Here is a 23,074-nt window from a genome sequence, read left to right as displayed (position 1 = left end):
GGCAACGCCATCTAGTGGAGAGCGGAGCTGTTACACTGAGCACTGCCCACCTGGGCCAACTTCGCTCTTCAAGAACCCAAGTCTCACTACTGGCTTAATTAATGGACTATAAAGAGCTACATAGACTGACTTCTAGGGGAAAACAAAGTAATTTCAGTCCTACTTCAATCTGTTAGCAGGTTCATCTATTCAATTTTCTTTCTTCTTTTTTCTTTTTTCTTTTTCTCTTTCATAATTCTTTTCTTTTTCTTGAATACAGAAAGAAAAAAATTCATTTTTATTTTCATTTTTATTAAAACTATTTCTCTTTAATTTTTATTACTATATTTTTTTCTTTTGTGTAATTTTTTTTCAAATTCTATTTTACTTCCATCATTTTAATTTAGTCTACTTCAGTGTATCACCATTTCAAATTTGCAATTTCCTTTTTTTCTTTCTTTTTCTTTTTTCTCTTTTTCATTTCCTTTCTTTTTCTTGAATGCAGAAAGAGAAAAACTTCATTTTTACTTTCAATTTCTATTACAAATGTTTTTATTTAATTTTTGTTACTATATTTTTTGCTTTTATGTAAATTTTTCAAATTTTATTTTACTTCCATCATTTTATTTTAGTCTACTACAGTGTATTCACTTTTTCAAATTTTCAAATGATTTCTTTTTCTTTTCTTTATTCTTTTTTATCTTTTTTCTCTTTTTCATTTTTTTTCTTTTTTCCTAAATATAGAAAAAGAAAAAAATCACATTTTTTAGTTTTTATAAAAAAATGTTTCTTTAATTTTTTTTCTACTATATTCTTTACTTTTGTATATATTTTTTCAAATTTTATTTTACCTCCATCATCTCATTTTAGTCTACTTCAGTGTATTCATTTTTTCAAATTCTCAAATGATTTCTTTTTTTTCTCACCCCCTTTTTTTTTCTAATCTGTCAAACAACTTTCAACACCCAGACCAAAACACACCTAGGATCTAACAGCATCTATTCGATTTGTGTGTGTATGTGTGTGTGTGTGTGTGTGTGTGTGTGTGTGTGTGTTTAAGTTTAATTTTAATATTTTTTAATTTTAATTTTTTTAATTTCAATTTTTCTACCACATTAATTTCTTTTTTCCTTTCCAAATGACAAAATGAGGGAATTCACCCCAAAAGAAAGAGCATGCAGAAATGACAGCCAAGGATTTAACCAACACAGATACAAGCAAGAAGTCTGAACCAGAATTTAGAATCATGATAATAAGAATACTAGTTGGGGTCGAAAATAGATTAGAATCCCTTTCTGCAGAGATAAAAGAAGTAAAAAATACCCAGAGAAATTAAAAATGCTATAACTGAGCTCCAATCACAGATAGATGCAGAAACAGCAAGGATGGACAAGGCAGAACAGAGAATCAGCGATATAGAGGATAAACTTATAGAGAATAACAGGGCAGAAAAAAAGAGGGAGATTAAGGCAAAAGAGCACAATTTAAGAACTAGAGAAATCAGTGGCTCATTAAAAAGGAACAACACCAGAATCATAGGGGTCCCAGATGAGGAAGAGAGAGAAATAGGGGTAGAAGTGTTATGTAAGCAAATCATAGCAGAAAACTTTCCTCACCTGGGGAGATCAAAATCCAAGAAGCACAGAGAACCCCCATTAGATTCAACAAGAAGCGACCATCAACAAGACATATCTTAGTCAAATTCACAAAATACACAGGCAAAGAGAGAATCATAAAAGCAGCAAGGGAAAAAAGCCCCTAACCTACAAGGGAAGACAGATCTGGTTTGCAGCAGACCTATCCACAGAAACTTGGCAGGCCAGAAAGGGGTGGCAGGATATACTCAATGTGCTGAATCAGAAAAATATGCAGCCTAGAATTCTTTATCCAGCAAGGCTGTCATTCAAAATACAAAGAGATATAAAAACTTTCCCAGACAAACAAAAATTAAAAGTTTGTGACCACTAAACCAGCCCTGCAAGAAATTTTAAGGGTGACTTCCTGAGGGGAGAAAAGATGAATATATATATATATATATATATATATATCACAAGCAACAAAGATTAGAAAGGACCAGAGAACACCACCAGAAACTCCAACTCTACAAGCATCATAATGGCAATAAATTCATATCTTTCAGTACTCACTCTAAATGTCAGTGGACTCAATGCTCCAATCCAAAGACATAGGGTAACAGAATGGATAAGAAAACAAGATCTAACTATAGGCTGTGTACAAGAGACCCACTTTAGACCTAAAGACACCTTCACATTGAACGTAAGGGGATGGAGAACCATCTATCATGTTAATGGTCAACAAAAGAAAGCTGGAGTACCATACTTCTATCAGACAATCTAGACTTTAAAATAAAGACTGTATCAAGAGATGCAGGCGGACACTATATCATAATCAAGGGGACTATCCACCAAGAAGACCTAACAGTTGTAAACATTTATGCACCAAGTGTGAAAGCACCCAAGTATATAAATCAATTAATCACAAATATAAAGAAACTCATTGATAGTAATACCATAATAGTAGGAGACTTCAACACCCCACTCACAGCAATGGACAGATCATCTAATCAAAAAATCAACAAAGAAACAACGGCTTTGGATGACACACTGGACCAGATGGACTTAACAGATATATTCGGAACATTTCATCCTAAAGCAGCAGAATATACATTGTTCTCCAGTGTACATGGAATGTTCTCCAGAATAGACTACATGCTGGGACAAAAATCAGCCCTAAGTAAATACAAAAAGGTTGAGATCATACTGTGCATATTTTCAGATCACAACACTATGAAACTAGAAATCAACCACAAGAAAAAATGTGGAAAGGTAACAAATACTTGGAGACTGAAGAACATTCAACTAAAGAATGAATGGGCTAACCAAGCAGTTAAAGAGGAAATTAAAAAGTATATGGAAGTCAATGAAAATGATAACACCACAACCCAAAACCTCTGGGATGCAGCAAAGGCAGTCATAAGAGGAAAGTATATAGCAATCCAGGCCTTCTTAAAGAAGGAAGAAAGATCTCAGATACACAACCTAACCTTATGCCTTAACGAACTGGAAAAAGAACAGCAAATAAAACCCAAAGCCAGCAGAAGAAAGGGAATAATAAAGATTATTTATTATTAATGCTATTGAAATCAATGCTATCTGAACCAAAAAACAGTAGAACAGATCAAATAAACCAGAAGCGGGTTCTTTGAAAGAATTAACAAAATTGATAAATCACTAGTCAGTTTGATCAAAAAGAAAAAGGTAAGGGCCCAAATAAATAAAATCAAGAATGAAGGAGGAGAGATCACAACCAACACAACAGAAATGAAAACAATAATAAGAGAATATTATGAGCAATTATATGCCAATAAAATGGGTAATCTGGAAGAAATGGAAAAATTCCTAGAACATATACACTACCAAAACTGAAACAGGAAGAAATAGAAAATATGAATACACCTGTAACCAGTAAGGAAATCAAATTAGTAATCAAAAATCTGCCAAAAAACAAGAGTCCATGGCCAGATGGCTTTCCAGGGGAATTCTACCAAACATTGAAGGAAGAGTTAACACCTACTCTCTTGAAGCTGTTCCAAAAAATATAAATGGAAGGAAAACTTCCAAACTCTTTCTATGAATCCAGCATTACCTTGATTCCAAAACCAGACAAGAGACCCCACTAAAAAGGAGAACTATAGACCAATTTCCCTGCTGAACATGGATGCAAAAATCCTCAACAAGATATTAGCCAACTGGATCCAACAATACATTAAAAATATTATTCACCACGACCAAGTGGGATTTATACCTGGGATGCAGGGCTGGTTCAATATCCACAAAACAATTAACATGATTCATCACATCAATAAAAGAAAGGACAAGAACCATATGATCTTCTCAATAGATGCAGAGAAAGCATTTGACAAAATAAAGCATCCTTTCTTGATAAAAATCCCTCAAGAAAGTAGTGATAGAAGGAGCATATCTCGAGATCATAAAGGTCATATATGAACGACCCAACGCTAATATCATCCTCAATGGGGAAAATCTGAGAGCTTTCCCCCTAAGATCAGGAGCAAGACAGGGATGTTCACTCTCACCACTGTTATTCAACATAGTATTGGAAGTCTTAGCCTCTGCAGTTAGATGACACAAAGAAATAAAAGGCATCCAAATTGGCCAGAGGGAGGTCAGACTTCCACTCTTCACAGATGACATGATACTCTATATGGAGAACCCAAAAGATTCCACTAAAAAACTGCTAGAACTGATTCATGAATTCAGCAAAGTTGCAGCATATAAAATCAATGCACAGAAATCGGTTGCATTCCTATACACCAACAATGAAGCGACAGAAGGAGAAATCAAGGAATCGATCCCATTTACAGTTGCACAAAAAAACCATAAAATACCTAGGAATAAATCTCACCAAAGAGGTGATAAATCTATATACTGAAAACTATAGAAAGCTTATGAAAGAAACTGAGGAAGACACAAAAAAATAGAAAAAGATTCCATGCTCCTGGATAGGAAGAACATATTGTTAAAATGTCGATACTACCCAAAGCAATCTACATATTCAATGCAGTCCCTAACAAAGTAACACCAGCATTCTTCACAGAGCTAGAAAAAAATAATCCTAAAATTTGTATGGAACCTAAAAAGGCCCCAAATAGCCAAAGCAATCTTGAAAAAGAAAACCAAAGCAGGAGGCATCACAATCCCATTCTTCAAGCTATACTACAAAGCTGTAATCATCAAGACAGTATGGTACTGGCACAAGAACAGACACTCAGATCGAGGTAACAGAATAGAGAACCCAGAAATGGACACACAAACATATGGCCATCTAATCTTTGACAAAGCAGGAAAGAATATTCAACGGAATAAAGACAATCTCCTCAGCAAGTGGTGCTGGGAAAACTGGACAGCGACATGCAGAAAAATGACCCTGGACCACTTTCTTACACCATACACAAAAATAAACTCAAAATGGATGAAAGACCTCAATGTAAGACAGGAAGCCAACAGAATCCTTGAGGAGAAAGCACGAAAAACCTCTTTGATCTTGCCCGCAGCAACTTCTTACTCAACATGTCTCTGGAGACAAGGGAAACAAAAGCAAAAATGAACTACTGGTACCTCATCAAAATAAAAGGCTTCTGCACAGCGAAGAGAAGGGAGAAGATATTTGCAAAAGACATATCAGATAAAGGGTTAGTTTCCAAAATCTATAAAGAACTTATCAAACTCAACACCCAAAAAACAAATAATCCAGTGAAGAAATGGGCAAAAGACATGAATAGACACTTCTCCAAAGAAGACATCCAAGTGGCCAACCGACACATGAAAAAATGCTCAACATCACTCATCATCAGGGAAATACAAATCAAAGCCATAATGAGATACCACCTTACACCTGTCAGAATAGCCAACATTAACAACTCAGGAAACAATAGATACTGGTGAGGATGCAGAGAAAGAGGATCTCTTTTGCATTGTTGGTGGGAATGTAAGCTGGTGCAGACACTCTGAAAAACAGTATGGAGGTTCCTAAAAAAACTAAAAATAGAACTACCCTATGACCCAGCAATTGCACTACTAGGCATTTATCCACGGGATACAGGGGTGCTGTTTCGAAGGGACACATGCACCCCCATGTTTATAGCAGCACTATCAACAATAGCCAAAGTATGGAAAGAGCCCAATGTCCATCGATGGATGAATGGATAAAGAAGATATAGTGTATATATGTATACAATGGAGTATTTCTCGGCAATCAAAAAGAATGGAATTTTGCCATTTGCAACTACGTGGATGGAACTAGAGGGTATTACGCTAAGTGAAACGAGTCAGTCAGAGAAAGACAAAAATCATATGACTTCACTCATATGAGGACTTTAAGAGAAAAACAGTTGAAAATAAGGGAAGGGAAACAAAAATAATATAAAAATGGGGAGGGAGACAAAAAGGAAGAGACTCTTAAATATGAAGAACAAACTGAGGGTTACTGGAGGGGTCGTGGGAGGGGGGGATGGGCTTAATGGGTAAGGAGCATTAAGCATTCTACTCCTGAAATCATTATTTCACTATATGCTAACCAAGTTGGATGTAAATTATAAAAAATAAAAAATTAAATTAAAAAAAAATGTTTCTGCAAGAGTGGCCAGAAATGTAAAGAGAAAGCAGGTTGTTGTGTGTGTGTGTGTGTGTGCGTGTGCATATGCGTGTGTGCATGTTCTCACTTGAAGCAAACGAAAAGTAGTGTACATGGCTAGTGTGCTAAACTATACCATGCAGCAAAGTGGCTATAAAATGAAGGAGGGGGTTTGACAGCTTGCCAGATGGGCCTCCACAATAGGTAGTTATCTAGGGAGAGGCAGTGTTTACTTTTTCTATTGATGAAACAATCTGAATATTCTCAAATACCAAAAAAAAAAAAAAAAAAATCAAGAAGAGAAGAAGGGAATAAAGGTAAAAGTGTGCCAGTAAAGAAATCCCTGGGAAGACAGAAAAGCATTGAATCAGGACAGAGATGAGGAAATTAGATTTTAGTTGCAGGAGAAACTCACCCATTTGTGTATTTTTCCCTTTTCTTTCTTCTGTTGTTTGTTGTTGTTGTTTGTTTTACTTTTTCTTTTCTTTTTTTTAAATTTTCTCTTTATTTCTTTCTTTATTTATTTTGTCTTTTTGAGGAAGTTGATCCAGTTCCTATCTAATGCATTTTATTTTCTCTCTGACATGAGAACAAAGATCATCTGAGAGTGAGGGGATTAAATGGAATTTAACAGGATTGGGAAAGGAGTGAAAGAGCTATCAGGGCAATAGAAAATAAACCATGATAGGGGACTTAGGATTTCCAGGTGGTGGGGAAGTGTGGTTTGATACCATGGTCTCCAGAATGTAATGAAGAAATGAAGACCCCAATTCCATTGCCTGCACATATGTGAGCAGTGAGTACTGAGAACTAAATTACAGGAGAGATCAGTTCTTTATTTAGTTTCAATATGGTCCTACATTAAACTTTATGTTACTTTTTTTATTATCCACTAAGTATTCACAATATCCAATGACAATATAATCTGAAAGTGGAAAAAAATTAAACAATAAAAGCTATTTTTATCAGCAAGTATATACATAAATGTCATAAAGTTCCTTTTCACTTTCTAAAAATTCAATTCTCCCCTAACAGCTTGTGCCATTCCTAAATGCTTTTAGAATAGTTGCTATATTTTTTTACTTAGTATTCACTTATAATTATGTGTATATAGAGATATTCACAGACATATCATATATAAAAGACATCTCGGAAAAGACCAATTTTATCTTCTTATATGTTTAGACACTTTGATATGCATACACTTTCCAGTTTTTCAACAGTCTTTGTTGTAGAATCTTTTTGTATACTCCATGTTTTTTCCAAATATTTCACTATGAGAAAGTTTTGTAATCTTAACATCTGTTCAATTAAAAAAAAAACTCATGTGTTACAATATGCTGTACCTGTACATCAAAACTACAGTATATAAAAAAGAATTTGCATACTTAGAAACAAATTAGCTGTTCTATTAAACTACTGGAATGTGAAATTTCTTTTTTTTAAAATTTTTTTTTTCAACGTTTTTTATTTATTTTTGGGACAGAGAGAGACAGAGCATGAACGGGGGAGGGGCAGAGAGAGAGGGAGACACAGAATCGGAAACAGGCTCCAGGCTCTGAGCCATCAGTCCAGAGCCCGACGCGGGGCTCGAACTCACAGACCGCGAGATCATGACCTGGCTGAAGTCGGACGCTTAACCGACTGCGCCACCCAGGCGCCCCTGGAATGTGAAATTTCAACAGGTGATACAAAGAATGTCTTGCTATACAAACATTTCTAGAAAACAAAGTATTTACTTCCTCTAACTGCAAGTGAAGGTATTTAGAATGAAGAATAAGAAACAAAGCTTCTAACTGAATTTTCCATTTATAGTCTACAAATTTAAATTTAAATTTTCTGGTAGATAGAATTAAATAAAACTTACAGTAAATAAAAGCAAGGTGTGTTTTTGAGTCTAAAGTTAAGATGAAGGAGCACTTTAACCATTGCAAAGTAACATTGGAAATGCACAAAAACAGAAATAAATGTGTATACAGTAATAGATGATATATAGCAACAAGCATGATCTTCAGAATTAAACTCTTAAAAAAATTTTTTTAATGTTTATTTATTTTTGAGAGAGAGACAGAGTGAGTGGGGGAGGGGTAGTGAGAGAGGGAGACATAGAATCCAAAACAGGCTCCAGGCTCTGAGCCATCAGCACAGAGCTTGAGGCGAGGCTCAAACTTATGAGCCATGAGATCTTGACCTGAGCTGAAGTCAGACGCTCAACCTAGTGAGCCACCCACGCACTCCCAGAATTAAACTCTTGAGATATAGTTTCACTAGAAAGTAAAATAAGTGTTCTTACATTTGGGTTCCCCAAAACAATTTCATAGAACACTTATTTATATGAATAATTTAAGGAACTGTAGAAGACAAATAATATATGTGGTATAAGAATTATGCTTAAAATATTCAAAAAAATTTCCTAAGAGTTCAATATTCAATAATTTGATTCACTAAATGAATCAGTGTCTGTAGGATTTCACAACTGATAACAACAACAAAACAGATCTGAAAGGCAATGTTATATTAAAAACATTCCAGATCTATTTTGAAAAATCAGGTCTATCTTTTAATCCAGATAATTAAAGTCAACTTCTAGATCATAGTGTCCCTCCAAAATATTTTGTTTATTTATTTAATCTGTCATTATCAACTTCTATAATATGGAGCACTATATTCTATGTACCATATGAAAAGATGGAAATACTGAGAATAGTTCTTACCCATATATTGCACTCTAATTCTCTCAGAAACATATACTCTGTAATAAGAAAACAAGTTTCATGGTAGGGATTTGTACATAGGTATTTGTATGGATGTGGGGAGAGGTATTCATAGTAGACTTACACTACAATACCATTTACAGTAAGTCTAAGAGAATTTTCCAGAATAGATTATATTGGCCTGTACTTTTAGAGTTAGCCCCCCTGTGGAGATGGAAGTTGAAGGATATAGAACATACAATGCTATAGAGACAGAAAAGTTCTTTTTTTTTTTTAAATATTTTTTAACGTTTATTTATTTTTGAGACAGAGAGAGGCAGAGCATGAACGGGGGAGGGCCAGAGAGAGAGGGAGACACAGAATCGGAAACAGGCTCCAGGCTCTGGGCCATCATCAGCCCAGAGCCCGACGCGGGGCTCGAACTCACGGACCGTGAGATCGTGACCTGAGCTGAAGTCTGACGCTTAACCGACTGAGCCACCCAGGCGCCCCGAGACAGAAAAGTTCTTAATAAGGTATCCTCGGTTAGTTATAAATGCATATATCTGGAACATTAGAAATGCAGGCGAATGTGAGGAAACTCCATTGACTAGTGATGAACCAATATGAAGTATTAAATTCTGGTTAATTAAATTTTTTAAAGTTTATTTATTTATTTTGAGAGAGAGAGCAATCATGAGTGGGGGAGAGGCAGAAAGAGGGCTAGAGAGAGAATCCCAAGCAGACTCTGCACTTTGGAGTGAAGCCCAACACAGGCCTTGATCCTACAAAGTGTGAGATCATGACCTGAGTAGAAGTCTAGAGTCAGATTCTTAACTGATTGAGCCATTCATGCCCCTCTGGTTTATTAAAAAAATTGTTTAAAAATTTAGAACACGAGGGGTGCCTGTGTGGCTCAGTGGTTAAGCATCAGGCTCTTGGTTTCCACTTGGCTCATGATCTCACGATTTGTGAGTTTGAGCCCCACATCAGGCTCCAGTCTGACAGTGCAGAGCCTGCTTGGAATTCTCTCTCTCCCTCTCTCCCTGCCCCTCCTCCACTCATTCTCATTCTCCCTTTCTCTCAAAAAAAAAAAAAAAAAACGTTAAAAAAATCTAAAAAAATGTAGAGGGTATTTTTTATTTTGAAATAATCATAAATACGCAGGAATCTGCAAACATAGTACAGAGAATCCTGTTGACCTATCTCCATTCTTCCTCTAATAGTGCCATCTCACATAACTATTTCACAAAAAGACAATAAGGAAATTGATATTGGTAGAATACTGTTAGACTACAGATTATATTCATATATCAACAGCTTTTACACACACTTATTTGAGTTTATGTGTGTGTAATTCTATGAAACTTTCCCACATATCGATTTGGTTTACCACCACCACAACCAAGAAACAGCACTTCATCATCTCAAAGAAACTCCTTTATACTACCTCTTTGTAGTAGCACCAACCCTACTCTTCTTAAACTATTTACATTAACAGCTAATCTGTTTTCCATCCCTATGTTGGCTTAAAAACTTGATATAAATGAAATGTATAGTATGCAGCCTTTTGAGACTGGCATTTCTACTCATCCTGGGTCCTTTAAGATCCATGGAGGTGATTGTATGTGTCAACAGTTCATTCCTTTTTACTCCTGTGTAATATTTATGGTATAGATACACCATGGTTTGTTAAACCATTTTAATTGAAGAACAACAGGGTTATTTACAATTTTGGGTTATAAATAAACCTTCCATGAACATCCATGCACAATTTTTGTGTGTGAACATAAGGCTTCATTTCTCTGAGATAAATCCCAGGAACAGGACTGCTAGGTCATATAGTAAGTGCATTTTAGTTTTACAAGAGATTGCCCAAATACTGTCTGTTATACCATTATACAGTCTTATCAGCAATTTATGAGAAATTCAATATATCCTTTACCTGGCCAACATTCAGTATTATCATTATCTCATTAACTTAATCTTCCGAATATGCCATGATTTTAATTTTCATTTCCTTAATGCTTAACGATATTGAACATATTCATATGCTTACTTGCTATCAGTATGTTGTCTTTGGTGAAATATCTGCTCACAGTATTTGTCCACTTTTAATTGAATTTCTTGTTTTTTTTTCTAAGTTTCAAGTTTTTTAAATATTAAAGATGTTTATTTTCTGTCCTGTAGGTGGTTTGCAAATATGTCCTCCCAGTTGTAGCTTGTTTTTCCATCTTCTCAACAGGGTCTTTCATGGAGCATGCATTTTAAATTTTGATGAAGTGTAACTTATCAATATTTTCTTTTACAGATCATGAGATGCCATGCTTAATATTTGTTGAAATGTCACCCATACTTCACTTAATTGTCTTTGTAAATTTGCAAAAATCCAATTGTGCATACTTGTGTGGGTCTATTTCTGGTTTTTCTGCTCCTTCTTTGATCTCTGTGTCTATCCATTTTCAATACCACACTATCTTGATTGCTGCAGATACCTAGTATTACTAAACTTAGGTAGTTTCCTCTCACACTTTTTTTAAACAATTGTTCTAGGTATTCTAGTATATTTTAATTTCCATGTCAAGTTTAGAATATGTTTATATATTGAAAAAAAAACAACTTTGCTGGGATTCTAACAGTCATTGTGCCCATCTGAAATATCAGTCTGGGGGACAATTGACATATTAACTATATCAAGTCTCCCAAATCATGAGCACAATATGTGTCTTCCTTTATTAACTTTTTTGGTGATTTTTCTGCATACAAATTCTGTACATGTTTTGTTAGATTTACATCTGAGTATTTAATGTCCTTTGAAACAATTTTAAATGGTAAAGTATTTTAAATATTGGTTTCCAAATGTTCATTTTTAGTACATGGGAACACAACTGATTCTTGCATGTTTTTATTATGTTCTGTGACTTTGTTGAATTAGATTATTACTTCTAGATTGTGAGTCCCTCATGATTTTCTATATCAATTGATGTGATCAGTAGCTTATCAGTTTGGTTGATAATATTGATTGATTTTGAATATTTAAAGAATCTTGCATTTCTGGAATAAATCACACCTGGTCAGGGAGTATAATTATTATATATAATATATTTATTTTCTTTTATATGTTCTAAAGAAAAAAATGTTTTTGAAAAAACATCCCTCAATACAAAAGTTTTCTTAATATTATTTATTACTTAGGAATCTTTAATGTATTTGTTTTAATCAATGAAGTCTTGCTTTCAATATTATTTGTATGAATAGAATTTACTAAGCTTCTCAAAAAGTAGCTAGATATCCTATGTGTTGACATATGTTTTAGAAGTTTGAATACCTTTTATCTATAGTATTTAAAAATGCTCCGTGTGATCCATCCATACGTCTTTTTGTGTTAAATTTAAATAAAAATATGTGATTCCGTATTTAAACTCTTCCTTCTTTAAAGGATTATTAAAATAATTTCCATTTTCTGAGTGTGAGAATGTTTGCTTGCATTTATCAATTAATGATGATGATGATATTTAAATAGTATTCCAATGATTTTTTTTTTTTTTGGTAACACATTTAGTAGGAGATGCCTAGCTTATGTGTTAGTTAACAGAATCTCCATGTAAGTCAATGGCTAAAGCATTGAAAAATATTTAGATTATTTTGTTTTAATTATTTTGCTTTTAATATGCAGGCCTATTTGCCAGCAACAAAGGGGTAGTTACTATTGGTAACATAAAATTGGTAGTTCCAATTTATAACATGAGGAAAGCAATGCCCCAAAAAGCTAATTAATTTTCTATTTTATGATGAAACTTGTAACTAAACCCATGTTTGCCAAACTCACTTTCTACTTTCTGTATTAAAAGAAAAGTATTATAATTCAACTTGTTATAGCACAATTATAACATTTCCTTAGTGTCTCAGAATGATGTAATCATTTTAGGCTGTTGTATTAGTAATTTATTGCCATAATATTGCTCCGTGAAAAGGCACCACAAAACTGGGTATTTTAAGCAATAATTCACTGTTCTTGATATGTTAAAAATTAGCCTGTGGGAAGGGGTTCTTACTGTAGCTGCTGATCTCCCTTAAGCACTGCTAATGAAGCTAGGTGGCTTTGCCTCTGGGAGTCCTATGGTTCTTGGCTGGGTTACCTCAGCTCTCTTCCATGTGGTATTTATCCTACAGCTACACAGTACTGGCTTACTTTCATGAATAAGACAAAGGTCTAGGAGAAAGTGTATAAAATCCTGTTGAGGCTTAGTTTCAGAAATAACACTGACAAAAAAGTCATCTGGCTATTTCAGATTCAAGGAGTGAAGATATAGACTCTGCTCTTTGATAAGGGAATCTGAAAAGATATACTTAAAATGAATGAATATAGAAATGTGTAGAGAATTTGGGCAATATTCAATCATAGCTGACATAATTATGAGGCAGGGAAACTGAAGGAACCCCATGAGTGAAAAAAAAAGCTTTTTGTTTGTTTGTTTTTGTTTTGTTGCTTTCTATCCAGTTTCTATTCTTCCTAGGGCTTGCACTCCAACCCCACTCTACACATGCTTTGAAATACAAATAACATGTTTTCCTTGTAAGGAACAAAGAGATAATGGTATCTTTGGAGGCTTCCAGCACTGTACACAACATCTAAGGTGTGACCAGGCAGGGTCTTCATAAAAGTTCTCTAAGACCACTGACTCCAACCAACTTGACACCAAGTCCCCTGGTTTCAGGGAATTAGTGACTTATGAAGGACACCTGGACCCTCTCCTTATTCTGCCCAATTCATGGATGCCCAAAAGGACATGTGCACCAGACCACAATTGCCAGTAAAAACCCCAGACCTCAAGCAAGACAGACTCATGCTATTTTCCTTTCCAAGTCTCTTGGATGCTCTCTCCTTATCCATCACTCTCTCTCCCTCTGTCTCTCCATATATAAATATGTGTATATAAATATATACATATATATATATATACATATACATACATATGTATATATATATGTATATATGTATGTATATGTGTGTGTATATATATATATGCATATATGTATATGTATGTAAATCTCTGTGAGATTTACAAACTGCTGGTTCACGTTTGATTTCTATCTTGCTTGAAGCCAAGGACCTTCTGGCTAGTTCTTCAGGACTGCCTCTGGGTCCTCAGACCAGCCTGCCTGCATCAATTATACCATATCTCATGTTATTTATTTCCAAATTTCATTTCACACTTAAAATTTAGAGTCATATGCACTCTTGTTAAATAATTAGTCGCACTTTTTATCAAAAGCTAAAACTAAGAAAACAGTAAATGTTTTATGACTTTATTTTTATGAATCAGAGAATTGTATAACTTTGTATTTTACTGGAGAAATTGGAATATTTCCATCTATGATTTTTGTGGACTCTTTACCACCACCACCACCAACACCGTCATCATTTTTCTACCCATAATGTTATTTCCCCTAAGAAAATAAACTTTTATCAAGTATCATCAAACATATTTTACCATTATTAATTCTGCTGATCTTTAAGCTGTACCAAAGATAAATAAAAGAGCCTAGGCATCAGGGACTTCCAAATCTATGTTTGAGGGGCGCCTGGGTGGCGCAGTCGGTTAAGCGTCCGACTTCAGCCAGGTCACGATCTCACGGTCCGTGAGTTCGAGCCCCGCGTCGGGGTCTGGGCTGATGGCTCAGAGCCTGGAGCCTGTTTCCGATTCTGTGTCTCCCTCTCTCTCTGCCCCTCCCCCGTTCATGCTCTGTCTCTCTCTGTCCCAAAAATAAATAAAAAACGTTGAAAAAAAAAAAATTCAAATCTATGTTTGAACCTCAACTTCTTATAGTGTTTTTGTTTTTGTTTTTATGTTTATTTATTTATTTATGTAGAGTGTATGGGAGGGGCAGAGAGAGAGGATGAGAGAGAATCACAAGCAGGCTCTGCTCTGTCAGCGCAGAGACCCATGCAGGGCTTGATTCCATGAACCTTGAGATGATGACCTGAGTCCTGATGTCCAACCAACTGAGCCACCCAGGTACTCCTCTTATACTGGTTTTGATATTGGTAAAGCATTTTTCTGTTTGAGGTTTTTGGTTTTTTTTTTGTTTTTTGTTTTTTTTTAATGTAGGCTCCATGCCCAGCGCAAAGCTCAACAAGAGACTTGAACTTAAGACCCTGAGATCAAGACCTGAACTGAGATCAAGAGTCCAACCCTTAACCAACAGAGCCACCCAGGTGCCCCTCTCTGTGAGATTTGCAAACTGAAGCAATTCTCAATTTTCTGTTTATAATTTTTAAGGGTTGAAATTTAAATGTAGGTTCTCCTAATACACATTCTTTGAATACATGCTCTCTGCAGTATTTGAGTTGCATTTATTACTTTTGATTTTTTTGCTTGTTTTCCAATCTGTACTGCACTGCTGGGAAAACTTTGATTCTTTCTTGAATCTACTGAGAATTATGGCAGTTCAAATACAGAGAATGACCTGAAAAGAATTCTCATCTCCAATTGTATTAACAGCTTGCCACTTTTACTGATTAACTGTACATTGCCCAGTATGTGTCAGCTACTTAAGAATTTATATAAATGATCATTTTTTTCCTGTTTTTGTGATGCAAAAGGATGACTTAAACTTGGATTGCTGACATCCATTTCAAAGACAATTATGTTGAAAAGCACATTACCAGCCACCGGACTAGATAGAGTCAGACCACTCCCCTCTGCCTGAGTTTCTTTTGTCTTAGAAAATATGGTTGATTTCAATTACTCATCTTTGGGAACACTTGTCTTTTCTGTTTCCTTCACTTTAAATCACCACTTTTATGTTTTAAACCTTATGATGTTCTTATGTTTTAAATACACCAATAAAGAATGAGCCTGTGAAATCGGAAGCCCCTACCCTTGACCCCAATAAAAACAGAAACCCTGTGCATGAGCTTTCTTGCTTTCTTTCTCTCTTTCTACGCCCCCCCCCCCACCAGAGAGCCTCAGGTGTATTGTGTAATTTTCAGGTCTTGTAAGTAATAAACATTTATTTTTTCGAAGTTTCCTGATGGCTGTTGCTGAAGGGCATCTTGCAAGCAAGCACAGTAGGAACCCCAAGAGTCAGTCCAGTGGTTCTAACATTGGTTTGGAAAGAGATGTCTGTAGAAAGCTCAACGTAAGCCAGGTGAATGCTTTCAGGCATTTCTAGCTGGTAGCATTACCGTCAATAGGCCAAAACCAGCACAAAACAGTTGTGTGAATTGGGAATTATATTTGTCTCCTAGAATAAATTATTTCAATAACATCAACAGAAGGAAGTTGGTATTTTTCTCCCGTAAAGGAATTACAAACTGGGGAGACTATCATAGCTGTTATGGAAGGTCTGTGGTATCAACATTCCAGTTTCTTGTTGCACACGCATCATTTTAAGTGTGTTATTCTACTGTCAAGCTCATCTTATGTTCATGTGTTTTCCTGTGCAGCTTCAGTCATCATCTCTATGCTTCAAACAAAAACAGAAATAAGACAGCTTTTGAAAATGGTCATGAAGAAAAAAAGTCATCTTTATTTAAAGAACTTTCTTGGAAAACCAACCCGGTAATTTTCCTTATATCCAATTGAGCTTACCAATATTCAAATAAAACTAAGAAATGAGGCAAACATCTGGTAATTAGTCATTCAGAGTTCTGATTCTAGAGAAGTTAGGGGAAAAAATGGGTGTTGGATACATACTTTGTCCTCCAAATACCAATTAACCATACTGTGATCAGTATGATCCTATTGAACCCATGTGAGAGATTCTAGTGAGAGTAAATATGTTTGCGTGTCAAAATGACACACAACACAACTTTCAGGATTGTGACTGGGAAGTGGGCATTAAATTAGACTAGTGTGTAAATGGTATTAATTGAGTAGTAGGGTAGTACAAAAACTACATAACCACAAGAGGCATTTCCAAATCCATCTGGTTCAATTCAATGAAAATTAAAGTCTAAATCACTTTCATTCTACTCCTAGAGAAGTTTGTCATGGGTGAAACAAAGATGGGAGGTACACATTTGAGCAGAACAGAGGTTATAAGCAGTGTAATAAAAGGAAAGAAAAAGGAAGTTCAACTGGTTCTCTAGATAATATAACTGAAATGTGGCTAGGCACTGAGAATTAGCAGATATTTGGGGAAATAACAAAAGGAACAAGAACTAATCTTCAAATATTTGCCCTAAGGAAATTTCTGACATGTTCATATACATATATATGAAGCTTACTTCTTCTAAATAAGAAGTAATTTCACACACACACACACACACAGTCACACAAATCTCATATCATTTTAACTCACATCTATGATAAAATGTAGTTGAGTAGATCAGCTTTGTCTTGGATTGTTAGTAAAAGTTGAAGATTCTCGATTGCTGACATTTTCAAAGTGAAAACCAGTAAATATGTCTTGTACCAGACAGAGGCTCTCTCCAGCTTGGTATTATGATCTGCTAACCCATAGTGAGCATACACACTGAGCAGTGAAACCAAGAACTGAATTTGCTCTTAATTACCTGTCTGTTTTATTTATTCTTCTAAGAGAGATCAAGTCTGGAAGCTCCCTATAGGTCTTTCCTTTAATCATTAAGCATTTCAAGGAGCAGTTCGTTTATATTAAAAGTTCAATAGGGCATAACTATTTCTCCTCATCTTCTGAAGTGAAATAATTCACTCTTGTTCAGGTGTTATATGAGACACCATTTCATTTGAAGAGGCAGAGAAAATTAATGAGTTTGAAGGCAATTGAGCTACGTTTTCAAATAGTAAAAGCAATGAAGTAGACATATATTGTTTATTTTCTACTCTAAAGGCCATATAATTGTACTAGACATTGGTCTATAAGGATATAAAACCATGTTGCAGCAACTTTCAGGTCAACAAACATTCAGACCACCAAAATATTGAAGGCGGAACTTGGCTGCACCCAGAATTCAAAGATAGGAAGTAGGAAAAACTAACGCCTTGGATTTCAAAATAGCTGTAATGAAAATGATAAAGCTAAAGTGTAAATAATTTATTTTTAATTTAAAAAAAAAGTAGAAGAGGGGCACCTGGGTGGCTCAGTCGGCAGAGCATCCAACTTCAGATCAGGTCATGATCTCATGGTTTGTGAGTTTGAGCCCTGCATCAGGCTCACTGCCGTCAGCACAGAGCCTACTTCAGATCCTTTGTCTCCCTCTCTCTGCCCCTCCCCTGCTCATGCTCTCTGTCTCTAAAAAATAAACATTAAAAAAAAGTAGAAGAGAACAAAAAACATTTCATAAGTCACTTTGAAAGGCATTATCTAGGTAGCATATATCCAGCGAGAATCTTAACCTAGAGGTAGGCAATATTTGGTTTTCCCAGAGCAAGAATAATGAAATCTTTATTCAATTAAACTTAACTAAAAGTAGTCATTCTCTAAATATGTGTTGTTTATTAAAATATTAATTGAGGAAAAAAGAACACAACAAAATGTCTCAAAGATCTGACTAAAGTTCTTTGAAGGTGAGTTTTAAGTTTCTAACATTGACTAATCATGATTAATTATACTAATGAATAGATATTTTTCCAAAAAAGAAATACAGATGGCCAACAGACACATGAAAAGATGTTCAATGTCACTAATCACCAGGGAAATGGAAATCAAAACTGCAATGAGTTATTACCTATCATCTGTCAGAATGGCTAAAAAATAATAATAATAAAAAGACAAAAAATAACAAGTGTTGGGGAGGATGTGGAGAAGAAGGAATCATTGTGCAATGTTGGTGAAAATGTAGACTGATACAGCCACTGTGGAAACAGTATGGAGGCTCCTCAAAAAATTATAAACAAAAATATCATACGAACTCCACTACTAGGTATTCATTGAAAGAATACAAAAACACTAATTCAGAAAGCTATATGCATCCTTATATTTATTGCAGCATTGTTTTACAATAACCAAGCAACCTAAGTAACCTAAGGGTCCATGAAGGAATAATGGAGATGTGATACACACACACACACACACACACACACACACACACACACACACTGGAATATTACAGGGGCGCCTGGGTGGCTCAGTCAGTTAAGTGTCCGACTTTGGCTCAGGGCATGATCACTCGCAGTTTGTGAGTTCCAGCCCCACGTTGAGCTCTGTGCTGACAGCTTGGATCCTGGAGCCTGCTTCAGATTCTGTGTCTCCCTTTCTCTCTGCCGTCCCCTGCTCATGCTGTGTCTCCCTCCGCCCCCGCCCCCAAACATAAATAAACATTAAAAAAATTCAAAATTAAAAATAGAGTATTATGCAGCCATAAAAATGATGAGGTCTTGCCATTTGTAACAATATGGATGGACATAGAAGGTATTATGCTAAGTAAAATAGGTAAGACTGAGAAAAACAAATACAATAATTCACTCATATGTGTAATCTAAAAAAATGTAAAAACAAACAAAAAGCAGAATCACCTCTAAAAATATAGAAAACAAATATGATATTTGCCAGAGGGAGGTAGGGAGATGGGCAAAATGGGTGCAAGGGAATAGGAGATATAGACTTCCAGTTATGGAATAAATAAGTCATGGGAATAAAAGGTACAGCATAGAGAATATAGTCAATAATATTGTAATAGTGTCATATAGCGACAGGTGGCAGTTACACTTGCAGTGAACACAGCATAACACATAGAGATGTTGAATCCTTGTGTTGCACAGCTGAAACTATTGTAACAGTGTGTGTCAACTGTACTCAAATAAAACGTTTTTAAATACACAATTATTCTACTGATTTGCAGAATGTATTTAATAATTTCTACTATATAAAGTTTAAAAAGTTCCCCAAATACATAACTCTTTAATGTTGTCATACTGAGTTTGTGTGTATATTTGTATTGTGTGTGTGTGTGTGTGTGTTTCCAAATTCTTCTAAAATTCTTTAGTAACTATAGTTTTCAAGAAGTTCTGGGAACAATTTTTGTGATCTCAGAAGGTTTTTATAGTATTTCTTTGTTTAAATTTTCATGATACAAAAGAAGTTTTGTAACTAATTTATGATTAAATTATTTTTCTTAAAACTCTTAAAATGGGTTTTATATTAGTAACTTTTTTGGTTTGTTTCTTTAATTAATAAACTATCTCTAAAGTACTTTACATTTACAGAACAACTGAGTGGAAAGTATAGAGAGTTCATATATACCCCCCATATCACCCCATTCTCCAGTTTCCCCTATTATTAACATCTTGCTTTTGTGTGGAACATTTGTTACAATAGAAGGGCCAACATTGATATATGATTATTTACTACTGTCCATAGTTTTCATTAGAGTTCACTCTGTGTTGTGCATTCTAACGGTTTGAACAAATATATAGGATCATATGTCCACTAATTTGAGTATCATACAGAATAATTTCTGTCCAAAAAAATCCTTTTGCTTTTTCCTTTCTCTGAACTATTAGAAACCACTCATCTTTTCACAGTCTCCATTGTTTTGCCTTTTACCAGAATATCAAATAGTTCAAATCTTTAGTAAATTTTGAGGAAAAAAAAAACAACTAAAGTTGAAAAGTGGTAAAGAGACAATCTTTGTGTCAGTAAATCTTTGTGTCTTTAGTAAATTTTGAGGAAAAAAAAAACACCTAAAGTTGAAAAGTGGCAAAGAGACTTAATCTCTGTGCCAATATTATTCTGTTAATGATTGGTTAAGATAACTTTTGTTTCTGATTCAATCACAGAATATTAACAGCCTTGTTTGAGTATTGCTGTATTTGAGTGTTGTGAGTATCACTGTGTTTGTGTGTGTGTGTGCATGTGTGTGTGTATACATACACAGACATATATAATGTGACTTTATATTTATGTTGATTATATATAATCATACATATTTAAATTATATATAAACAAATATATATATAAATAACAAATATATATAAATAAATAAACATATATAATTATATATTTATATATTTTAAATGTATTTTGAGACATTATATAAGTATATACAACATTCTATATTCTTTATATATTAAAAAATGTGATGATATCTTTCATTAAAACCTGGAATTTATTGCTTCAATTATGTAAAATAGCATACCCATTGCAATGCACATGAATGACAGTGTTAAACATATAGAGATCTGTTGCTAGTATATTATAGTTAAATCTCTACTGTTTGATTATTTACTTATCTGTAAAATGGCATCAGTGGACTAGAGGATTCCTGACCCTTCATCCATATTTCAAATTTCAGGATTTTATTTCTTTCCCATTTATCCTCTTTTTTTTCTCATGCAATATGTGATAAAAAGAGTGAAACTCTAATAATTTTTTTTGTATTGCTATGTCTAAAGGTAGCTTTGTCTATAATTTAAATTGTTTTGTTTATTTATTTATTTTGAGAGAAAGAGTGCACACAAAAGGGGGGAGGGGCAGAGAGAGAGGGAGAGAGAGAGAATCCCAAGCAGGGTCCATGTTGTCAGCAGAGAGTCTAATGTGGAGCTTGATCCCATGAACCATGGGATCATGACCTGAGGAAAAACCAAGAATTGGACACTTAATAGACTGGGCTACCCAGGTGCCCTCTATGATTTTTAAGTCTTAGATCAAAGTTACTTCAGAGTATTTAGTAGAGAGAGCCCATTCTTGCATGTCTGAAAGAATACAAGTTATAAAATTCATGAAAAATTTTAGTTACCTTTGGAAATTGTCTTAGTTTATCTATGAGTAAATATCAACCTTTATATTGCACTTGTATCTTAGTGTGCATTTTTTTAAAGTATTATTTTTCCAAAATAAGACATTTATCCATTTTAACCGATAATGAAATTTTAAAATAACCAACAGCAGAAACAAATCAGAATAACAAAAGGCAGAAATCTGAAAATGAATATTTCTACATTTTTTCTGTATTATATGACAATTTTCAGTCATTTATATTTACCCTTAGGAGCTTTTCTTTTTTTGAATGTTTATAGCTAATTTTTTCTACACTCTACCATCTGTTTAATCAAGGATACAGGCAAGAAGAGGTTTATTCTCAGTAAGGTGGATGAGGTGTGTCCTATTGAATTATCATTTACTTAGTAAATAAGTGTATAACACACATTATCAGCTTATAAAAGAAAATAGAAATGCTGGCTTATGATGCGTTTTTGGCTTTCATATACGTAAAATTTCAGTCAATGAATCTGTGGATTCTACAACACCCCTAACCACCATCACCCCCAAAAAAATTCTCATCCTATAGCTCTGGGGTCGAACTCAGGCAGTCAGTATGGTTGACAAAGGAATTTTGAAAGACACACTTAAGGCAGGAATCAGAAAATCTGGAGCATTAGTCACATTTTTCTTAGGCTAGATGTGTGCTATCTCATCAAATCTCTCAACGTCTCTAATTCTATTTTATGTATAAGATGAAAAGGATTTGCTAATCAGTCTTAAAGTCCATTAAGCATTTTTTTAATGAATCTCTAATGTTAGCATCTCAAGGATATTAGGGAAATGGAAGAAAAGAACTAGATTTGGGGGAGAAAATATTGCTGAGTAAAAGCTTATAAAATGTCAGCTATTGTTTTAAATGTTTTACATTAGTTAATCCATTTTATTGTTACAAAAATCTAAAATGAAAGAAAAGGTTATTTTTTCCACATTGTACAAATAAAACAACTAAAGAAGAAATAAATTAATTAATGTAACCAAAGAGATACAACTATTGAAGGAGAAAGCCAAGATTTTAACCCAGCTGTCTGAATCAAGAACTGTACCTTACACTCTAAAATACCGCACACATCAAATGTTCAGTGCAGATTTCTTATCTTTATTGTTAATGCTTATAGCATTAACTTCTGCCAGTTCAGCGATCAACTTAGTACTTTGAGATGTATGGAATCTGAAGTCTGACAACTTTATCCTAGATTTGCTCAAGAAATTTTAACAAAGTCTGCTCTAATCAGACCTATATGCCATATAAAAGTATTCTCAAAACATAATCTACAGCCTGCATTAGTATAAATTTGAGTGTGTTAAAATGCAGATTTTTAGAACTGAACCTACACACACTGAATAATTATTGAGAAGCAAAGTCAAGAAATGAATAATTAAACCATCACGATTATCACTGCTGTAGGCGAAGTGAAGAATTCCTTAGTTTTCATTGTTTATTTCAGGCAATCATAATAATTCCAAATACCAAGATCCCAAGATATAAATAAAAAAATGCAGTCATCCAGCCGAGCAGGCAATCAGAGAGCCATCCA

The sequence above is a fragment of the Neofelis nebulosa genome, chromosome 6 (genome assembly GCF_028018385.1).
Source record: "Neofelis nebulosa isolate mNeoNeb1 chromosome 6, mNeoNeb1.pri, whole genome shotgun sequence".
Lineage (NCBI taxonomy): Eukaryota > Metazoa > Chordata > Mammalia > Carnivora > Felidae > Neofelis > Neofelis nebulosa.
This window is presented reverse-complemented; position numbering follows the sequence as displayed.